Source organism: Vidua chalybeata, chromosome 8, assembly GCF_026979565.1.
Source record: "Vidua chalybeata isolate OUT-0048 chromosome 8, bVidCha1 merged haplotype, whole genome shotgun sequence".
Classification (NCBI taxonomy): domain Eukaryota; kingdom Metazoa; phylum Chordata; class Aves; order Passeriformes; family Viduidae; genus Vidua; species Vidua chalybeata.
This window is the reverse complement of record NC_071537.1, coordinates 16,872,998-16,883,862: the sequence shown is the minus strand read 5'-3', so window position 1 is coordinate 16,883,862 and position 10,865 is coordinate 16,872,998.

Below are 10,865 nucleotides of genomic sequence, written 5' to 3'. Positions count from 1 at the left end.
CACATGCAAATTTGAAAACAAGCTTTAGCAGCATCAGGGCTCTTAGTGATTTGAAACTGGCAACAAATTTTCTACCATTTTTCTCTTTGCTTGCTTCTTGCTTTTGCTGTCCTTTTCAAGAAAATGATCATTCATCACATCTTTGCTTTCATAATGTTTTAGATGAGAGATAAGGTTTTTGTTGGGGGTCTGTCTCTAATGATTCATCTATAAATAATGATAATAAAATAATTCTATTTAGTTAATTGCCAACTTGTTGTAAGTTGCTATTAAAATTTAGTTTCCTACCAGCAATAACTCCTCAGAAATCATATTTTATTCACTCTGTAAATCTATTGCACTGTTCATAGTGCTATTATACCTGTGACATTGTAATAGCAACAGTGAAAATCAAGTCATCTTTCTGCTGACAGAATAAAAGCAGTAAATGTCAAACTAATGAATATAGAGTGGGCATATGTAAATGACCTAGGAGAGCAGAGAGGTTCTTAACATTTCTCATTTTAAGCATAGATCAACCTGAGTTTCACTGTGTGAAAGACTCTTACGTGGTTAATCGGCACTGGCTGTAACTTGATCAGAAATAATTTTTAAAAGGGCTTCATATTTTTGCTATAAACTAAGTAATGTTCAATAGATCTCCAGCTCGAGAAGAAAGCGTACCGAGCTCTTCCTCCTCGTCAGTCTGAGCTCTGGGGGCAGCCGTGCCCGCTGGTGTGCCCAGAGCAGGGATGTGCTGGTGTGTGCCACAGCTCACCCGGGCACTCTGCTCCTTCCCCACGGGCACAGCGGTGCTGCTGGGAGGGAGCTGCCTTGGGGCACACTCCCCATGTGCACATCTGCATTCAGGCACTGGGAAGTAGTGTATTAAATTACAAGTCCTCCGGGCTTCACCCGGGTGCCCAGCCAGTCCGGGGGAAAACCTTCGGCTGGCCAGTCTGCGGGGAGGAGGTGGCGGGACCCGGATAGCTCCACCGTAAGAACGAGAGGGCTCCAGAGTGGCTTTATTCCTAGAGGCTTTATTACAGGAGCTCTAGGAGCTTTATTACAAGCGCTCTAGAAGGGATTGAACGCCAGGAGCCTCGAGGCGAGGCGGGACCGGGTATTAAGGGCAAAGGAGTAGGCGTGGTTAGGGTACAAAACAACCAATGGGCAACGGGTAAAGGGGGGAGACAGAGTGGGGTGACATACAGAGAACCAATCGGGGTACAGAGGAGGAGTGGTATTCTAACAGTAGCCAATGGGGGTAACAGAATAATTGAACTTTCTGGAACTGGGGAGAGTACCAAGCATTGATGGACAGCTCTTCTGGGGCGGAGAGCAGCAGTTGATTTGCAACCTTTTCTAGACTGTTGCTGCCTCCCAGGGGAGAGCAGGAACCCCTCCCACAAAGTAGCCCCAGACTGAGGACACAGCTGGAACCTGCTTGTGTGCTTTGCCTTTGCTCCGGAGAACTGCACGTACACGCTCAGTGTCTCAAATACAGCTTTTCTCTGATGTGATTTCCCATCACGGCTCGTGCTGCTGTTTGTGCCTTTCATCTTTCCTGGATCTGGTAATTTAAACCAGAAGAGATGAGATTTGCTCAGAACAACTGAGATGTTACATGAAAAACTGATTTTTTGAGAGCAGTTTCAAAACACTCTGTCTCCTAAAAATCTCTTTTATAATATGTTTAAAAATAAATCAAAATATAATATCTGGCTTTCTTACAAATTAAAGAGCATTATTGGCTTTTTGATTCAGCTGCAAATAATTTCTGTTTATTTGGCCAAATACCAAATTTAGGTAAGTGATATTTTTAACAAAATAGTTCATATAGGTAGTCAACCATAGGAAAAGATTCTGCCTAAAGAAATAAGGATTGATTTAACAGATTTAAAAATAAAATAATAATTAAAAAAAACACACTAGCATGAATAAGTTACAAAACACCTGAATGTAATTTTCTGAGGATGTCCCAAGATGGATGCCCTCTGTGCATTGAAAAGCTTATCACAGACAAGGGGTTAGATTATATAATTCAAGAAATTGGACAAAATATGCTGGCTACTCTGAGCAGTCTTCTCTGGACTAAAATGCCAATAAAATCTTTTCACATTCACCCTTCCCTGAAAAGGCTTGAACAGATGAAATCAGCTTTTGTTTAGGAGCAGTCTCGACCTGCTCCATATGGCTCCTGCCAGTGCTCTTTGTAGCAGCATTTGTGCTGAGCAACCAAACCATGCTTTCTTCAGGAGAGTCATTAAAAATCCCTCATTCTTTCAGTTCACCACTCTCCAACAAGTATAGGTACTTTCTTCAACATTGAATTTAATACAGTAAGGATTTTCCATTAGTTGAGCTGAAAAAACGCAGACAGTTTTGTAGATGATAATGTCTTCCATATATCTAAATTAAAATCACTTAAACAAATGGATTCTCTATTTAATGTAGCATTAGTTCAAAAAAGCACATGAAACAGGGATTAGTATTCAGTTGACTTATTTTATTGTATAAAAGTAATTACCTTTTAAATACTATCCAAATTAACATTTTAATATTCCTCTAGGCTTATACATTTTAAAAGCATAATATAACTTGGTACCTAATACAGAAGAACCCTATTTCCTTTTCTGCTAAATTAGTCTGCTGTATAAATTTGAATAATTTGCAATGTAAGCGGCAGCAATCCTTTTTCTTACAAATAAAACTCATATTACAACAAAAGATGCTCAATGTTTTCAGCACAGGCTAATTAGAATGTGAAGAGCTTAATTTCATCGTATTTGGATTTCTTGGTAAGCTACCTGGGGAAAAGAATCTCTTATGTTACCCATCTTTATGTTTTACCAGACCTTTTCAAGCTAAAATATATGACCTAAAATGGAGTTCCATCTCAATCCTCTGGTGAATTTTGCATATTAAAAGTCCCAGCTGGCTGAAATAATACATAGAATTCACATTTATCTTTTAAAATTGAGACCATCTGACTGTTTACATAGTATATGTAGTTATGATTTTTGTGCTTCCACATAACTTTTTTATCAGTGTATATTGTGATAATAAAAAAAACTTTTTTCTTTTATCACTGAATTTATTTATTGCTCATGTTTGAAGCAAATGAACCACTTTGTCATATTGGTAAAGCCACATAATTTAGTAAGATCTTTACAGTAGAATCAAGGGGACAGCTAGGAAAAGGCTTTAAGTTTGTAGACTAGAAGATTAATCTGGAAAAAAAGGACGATAAGGGAAGTGCAGGAGAGCTATAATAAAGGTGTAGTAGGCTTGTCCACCAAATAGATCAGTGGTCTGTTAACCACTATGTATATGGGGGAAAGACAGGATCAGGTGGATAGTGAAAGATCAAGGGGTATGCAATTTTTTAAAGTCATTTATTTTATTAAATGACAATGGCAACTGATAAATGAAATGGTACCTACCATAAGGCAGACCTGTGAAAATGCAAACTGCTCACTGTCACATCCCAGAACAGGTTTTAGTGACAGAGTTACAGAAGCATCCTCTGCAGATCCAGGACAGTGGTTCTGAGCCTTGCTTCTGGCATCATCCACTCTGCTGGCATTACATCCACAGCCTGGGGACTGGGATTATCTCAGTGTGAGGCAGGTCTGTGTCCTGCCCTTGTAGTGGGGGCTAGAGGAACTATGGAAAGCTCCGCTTCTTATCCCACCAGGCTGTCTCATCTCCTGACCTCTATTGATCAGCCCTATTTCTTTCCTAATCCTATAAAATGTGTGCATTATTTGCTGGTATTGGGCATGCACTTAGCCTTGGGTCTCTCTCCTAGCTGCTGTGTGAGTTTGTGCATTGGTGTGAAAGGTGAGAGACCTGACAGTTACATCAGGAAAAAAAAAATGAGCTTCAACTCCTATTGCAAAGAATCAGAACTGTGTAGTTCCTAATGTTCTCTGTGTTGTTTATGTGTCTGAAAGATCCTGGGTGAAAAACTTTTTCTGGAAAAACAGGTAGAACTGCAACTTTATAGGTCTGCAATGCCACAGCCTGTCCTAAGATAGCCTCATAATTTCTGTGAGATTCTGGGAATGTAATAGGTAGCAAAACAAACAAATGTTTATCAGGTAATAATAGATTCACTACCTTCTTTTCATGAGGAAGTACCATCCTAAAATACAAGGGACATAAGTGTGTGTGTTATATATATGTATAGATCTGCCTGGAACTGTAGCTCCCTAGCAACTTAAAGCTCTTTCTGACTCTTTTGCCCTCTATTAAGTTCCTCTTAAAACACACATTTTCCCTTACACTTGAAATAATGACATTAAAAACCTTATAAATTTTCACAGAAAAATTTTACTGGTAGCTATTTTTTATTTGGATTTTTAAAAAATCCTTTAAAATATTAATATAATGTATAATTTTTCCATTTCACTTCAAGTTAAGGTTTTGACACAGCATCATGAACAAGGAAAATGACAGTCTAATTCATCAAAGTAAAATTGCTTCATTACCTTTGTGAAGTGGACATGCAACTGAGACCATAAAGCTTGAAAATGAGTTTCAGAGTATGGCCACTGCCCTTCATTTTAAGGCTTGTTTTTTTTTAAAAAAAGTAAACCCCTCCCCCCCTTTTTCCCCTTTTTTTCTTGTTGCATTTGTGAAACTATCATCTCCCTTTCTCACTAGGTTCAGTTATAATATTATCTGCCAATGTAGTTTTGCCTTCAGCTGAGTTCCTCTGAATGTATTCTCATAAAATGCAACCAGAACTGGTCCACTGGCCATTGCCAATAACTGTCCATTTTCCTGTTAAATAATTCACGCTAACCAAGTAAAAACCATTTCTGTCATTCCCTTTGGAAAATAAAATAAACTGTAAGACTAATTTTGTTTCAGATGTAGAGTTCACAGTGAGTAGTTATATCAGTAAAATACTGAAATGAGCCTTGCTGCCCTAGTGAAATGAAAATCTTCCCCTCTGGTGCTCTCATGTAACCACAGGAGTTATCTTAGAATGTCAGGATCGTGTGTAGAAGAAGGATTAGGCTCTCTGTTCTAGGTTTTACATAGGCTTAACATAGGTTTGATTTGCTTCATCTGCTGATTCCTCGCCAATAAGAAATTCATTGGCCTGTTCTGGTACGTCTGACTCCTTATTTAGGCAGCTGTGGTGAACTTTTACATTGATATAAACAAAGGAAGTTAAAGCCCCCATGACACATGTAGCCACTGGATGATTTACCAGCAGCATTTTGGTTAAACTGCAAGTAAGGGATTAAATTATCACAAATCCCACAGCTAGGGAAATAAGGCAAGTGCTCATCGAGGAGTACCTTTAGAGAAGACAGATTTTGGGAATGGGATATGCTTCTGCATTTTGCATTGTATAACTGTGCATAGTTTAGAAACCCTAAACATAGTTTAGAAGGGAAATGAATATGTGAGAAGCTCAAAAAAAATCAAACAAAAAATATTAAAAGCTATGCTTAAGGAACAATGCCTTGAATCCATTTTCCCTGGGAAAAATGGTCATTTATACTCACCTATTTAGTTTTTGTCAAGCCAAAGGGATCTGTTTTAATTGTAACAAACCATTGGCAGAAATAACACTTCTTAAACACATTGCAAAAAAAAAAAAAAATTAATTCTCTCTCTAGCTAGCCAGTAAGACAAAAAGCCAAGTGCTGTGGAAATTCTCCAGCCTTTCATACATATTTGAATTGAAATGACAGAAATTTATAAATTGGCAGGTCATGAAAATTACATTAAAGCAAAGCAATCATATTTGTAAATTAGCTGTGGTGTAATACATGTGCATTCTAATTTTGCCCCTTAACTTTCGTCACTGTGTAACTGAAAGCAGATTTTTACAGAAGTTTGGGAGAACCAACGACATATATGCTAACTAGTAACAGACATTTACTTAATACAACAGAAATCTTTAACAAAAATTGGTCTTTTATTGTCATTCTCAATCCCATTGCAGGTGTACAGCATCTCTTTAACACAAGCTCTGAAAGCATCCACAGAGACAGCATTTGCCTGAAAACCTCTTTTTTTAGTACAGCAAAATACATTCAGTATCACTGACAATCCCTGAATATGAATACCAGTGTTGGGATCCACAAGCATGGTAAACATACGAATGTTCTTCTACATAGTTAAATGTGGTGGAAATCTGTACAATGCTTTATCTTTGAGTTTTAGTGGCATTCCTTCCACCCCATGTCAAACTTATTGCTGAAATTATTTGGCTTTCTCAGGCAGAAGACTATTTTCATTTGTATGTAACAGCATTTTCCTCCATAACAAACAAGATGTGAGTACTTCCAACAGAAATATTTCTAATGTAATGTATTGAGCTCATGGAATATTTTTAGCACACTCCCATCAAAGGAAGATGAAGTACATTTTATAAATCTATCCAGTTCTTCGGAAGCCAACTCTTCATTTTTCTTCTTCCTGGTCTGGCTTGACTTTTTCTGGCTGCTTTGAAGCACATTTGGTCATGACTCTTTTTCCCTGGAGAAATCAGAACTCCTCCTGTTGTTAAAAAAGTGGATGAATTAGATGAGAAATATCCTTCAGCAACTAAAAGTTCTGACCAAATATACCATTGAAATAAATGGAAACATTTCTCAAGAGGCAATTAGATCATGTCTATTGAGATAACTCTCAAAAATACCATACAAATGAGGAAGTGGAGCATTCTGGGGGCTTTCAGTCCTTTGTACTCATCATGTTTTGGGTTGTTGTGAGAACTGAGGAAGTTCTCCGTCTGTTTTACACAATTCAGTGGCAAAAGCCCTAAATTCCTTTATTAAATACAGGTAACTTTTTTGAGAGCCCTGCATTGTGCAGCCTTCCAGCCTCTGGTGGCAGCACAAACCTCCACGTGCCACTGCTCATGTGAGAGAGAGAGAGAGAAAGGAGCCAGAGCAGTAATGAAGACTTCTTCCTTGCTTCCATCAAATTGTCTGTAGACTAAGAATTACTGCAAAGTCTTTGCATGGAATATACAAATTCCTGCCTCTCTCCTCAAGCTGGGTGAAGGGAAGAGCCACTCTTGTACTGCAACCAAATGCTGTAACACAAACACCTGCAAGGTTACAAGACAGGGTGTCAGGGCATCCCTCTCCAGTCTTGCAGCAAGGTTTTGTTCCATCTTGTTTTAGCCTCCCTGTTCAAACCATGGAATTATTCATATCTCTAATTGTAGCAGGAGCAGGCATTTTTACAGACAAACCTGCATTCTCACTTACTTCAAATATTTTATTACATGAAAACACATCCTGGTAAAAAATTATCCAAATTAAATGAAGGCTGGTAATCATATCCAAGTTCAAATAGATATGAACGAAAGATAAAGATACTTTAAATTCTATGTTTTATGCCACTCTAGACTTTCTTTTACTGCCAGAATAAAATTCTGGATTTTATATAATTTGCCCTAGAGAACGTTGTTTGTTGTTTCTCTCTTTTCTGGGCTGATAGGAGATTATTTCAGAAAAAGCATACTAATATTTATTAAAAAATGTTATTTTGCAGCATTAACTTTATGTGCATAATTGAACTTCTGATTTTTTTTTTTCTTGTAATGACAAATGAAAGGTCCTTAGCATGATTTTCACTTGCTGCATTTACTGCTTTCTTTGAAGACAGAAATAAAATTTATGGATTTGTCAGATTTGCAACTATTGTTGGGAAGTAAATGTTCATTTAATTTGCCTAATTTTGTATTTGCCTTGCAACCATCTTCAGGATGGTAGATTTGACTGAGAAATCCCTGTTGTTTTTACACAGACCTGGTTAGTTTAGCAAAAGATGCCAAGTTTTCTGAGGTAATAATGAGTTTATCCAGATGCATTCTTTTGTATTTTTCCATGCTTCAAAAGAGATTTTTCAAAAGGGCTGAACTAAGTATACTTCAGTGGCTTGCTTTCTCTTCTCTTGCAAAAGGTAAAAATAAATATACTGTCAACACAATTTCCTGGAACTAGCAAGACCACACAACTACTGAATTAATGAAATATCGTTGATTTTGACTCAGTAGATAGAAAATGAAAGGCAAAATATTTATTCTGTCTGGTATGTTGGTTTATAAAACTGGATGAACTCTTCTGGAAACTTTGATACTTTGATATGTTTGTACGCGATTTCTTTCTGAAGTAACTTGACTAGCTCTATGTGAAAGATTGCAAAAGAAGAAAGTATCATTTCAATCAGTAAAGTCACAAAGCTACACAAATCATCAAAATATTATCCTCAGCAATCACCATATATTAATATCTTTTAGAAGTAGCTCAATGGGGTTTTTTTAGCTTGCAGCACTGAGAAATGAATCTGGGAAGCATCTTTTCAGTTTTCAGCAAATAAAAGCCATTCTCTCCTTTTGCAATTATCCCTATGTGAGAAGGCATTGAGCACAAGAGCACAAGAGCAGAGCAGCTGAATTTTGGGTGTGGGGAATGACAGGCCCATTGGCAAAAGTTTAGAAAGTGGATATAGAAAATACAATTCACTTCAGACTCATGCTGAACCCACTCTTTAGTGGCAATAACAACCTTAGAAGATTTAAAACCATTAGGAGGGACCTAAGTTAGCATTTCTTACAAATTGTAAAGATTACTCTTCTGATTCAATTTTTCTTAAGCTATTTTTAAATTTACTTGCTTGAGCCCTTCTCTTAAAAAAAAAAAAATCTAGTCCTCACAATACCTCGTCAGCATTTGAAATAAGAGGTGTCTTCTATTCCAGGATATTAATAATATTGCATATTAAAACCATTCCCCAAATCTCTTAATTTTCTCCTTTCTCTTTCCCTGTGTCTTCCCGAGAACATTTTAAAATACAAGAATTACTTCTTAAGCAAACTGTGAAGAGGATTTGATGACACATTGATCTTGCACTTTTTTTGAGAATGCTGTAATTTAAACAGGTTTTTTTCCTGAAAGATTAGAAAACTTATATGAAAATTTAATAGCTAGGAAAAGCACAAAAATCAATGGCATTGCTTCCAACACCTTCCAGTTCTGTAACTGCAGCATCTTGGTCAGTAATCCAAAAACTTAACTCAATAATGTTATTTTAATAATGCTGTACTTTTTGGAGCAATGGCTGCCTGTAAATCTGTTTTTCTGCCAGGTATCAGGGACAAAAGAGTGAGAGGATTTTGCCTGCATTATTTATAGTATTAATTTGGTAAATAATTCCTTTCTTTGTCTCATTGCAGTAGATTTATTTGCCACTCTTTGACACATCTTTCTGCAGCTGGTGCTAGCTCTGAACAGAGCACGAAAAACAATGTTTTTCTTTTTATGAAACTGAAATGTGAAGCAATAGAGGCATAATAATAAGATATTATCATCAAGTCACATGTTTTACTACTCTGCTGTTTCTATTACTCCCCAGTAAGGCTGTTGCTAAACAGAGGAGTTTGGCAGGGGCCAATAGTTTGTTACAGTATTAGATCTACAGGCTGGTAGGTGGTGGGAGCTGGAGAAAGTGCTAGGAATCAGGTTCCTACCACAGACAGCCTCCTTCTTAAAAACTGTGCTAAGTGGGCAGGGGGAGTACAAATCTCACTTTTTCCCTCTTCACTTAGTCAGTGTTATGCCGGCCTGCCTGTGCTCCAGCTGGTTCCTGGAGTCTTTTATTTCCATTTTTTTCACAACCCCATCTATTTGATTCACCCTTCTGGCTTTCCTCGGGAAACATGGAGGAACACACAGACCAAGAGTGCAGTCTCTTCTTGGATTTGCTACAAGCACATGTTGACATAGATTTCTCATACACCCATTTTTGTATTATCCCCTTGTCAAATCCGTAGTGAATTATCTAAGTGAAAAATGTGCTATTGCTGCAGTTAGATATTGTGATGCAGTTCAATTTATTTATCTTTTTAAAAAATTGAAAGGTCCTGTTCACAAAACCAAACAATTATGTCTTTCTTATTCTTTTTAAATCCTCTTTCCATTAGAATTCTGTCTGCAAACTTTCTCTTCTTCTCAACTTCTTTGTGTGCTTGGGCAATGGGACATTCTTCTAATCTTCTCAACTTTTTTACTTTTCCCCTCAAATACAGCTCCATCTAGAAACACCTTCCATTTGTCTATATTTTGATTTCAGTGTATGAAGAAACTTTGCAGTGTTTTGGTTTTTGGAGTTTTTTTCCTTTGGTTTTTCTTTTTTTTCCAAACACATCCAGAAGTCAAATATGGCTGTTTATCTCCAAAAACTTCAAGAATTGGTATAAACACCATAACAACTCTTATTCCTTCCTGGGATCTCATTACCTGAAACAGATGGTAGAGGAAAGCTGGACTCCTGCAGGATGTTTTCCCAGAGGATAGCAATTGCCTTTAGTGACAGCTGGGCAAATGTCAATCTCTGACTCACAAGACACATGTTCCATTTAAAAAAAAAATCATCTTATTTGGAGGAAACACAGCTTCTCAGGCTTTCCTGCAGAATAAAAATACTGCAACTTCTGTCCAGAATTCTAAAATCACCTTCAGAGTTTTATAGTCCCACTTGGAGTCTCCCCAGATACACCTATTTGTATATTCCCATGTATGTCCTTATACAGGAAAAAAAACTTACAGAAGGCCTTGAAAACTTCTAATTTATGCTGGAAACAAACAAACAAACAAACAAACAAAGCTACTCTGATAAGTAATAAAGAAACAGCAATAATTCCAAGATTACTATTGAAAATATGTTTGAGTTAACATGAGCTCTTCTCCATACTTCAGAGCCTGTGGATCTTCTGGACCCAAATCTCTTCTTGTCCCTGTGCATAATATTGGAACATTTAAAAGAAATAGAACTGTCCCAAATCAATGTGAAACTGCTTTAGAAAACTGTTTTGAAGCTGGAATACAGCCTCTTATGCTACAATT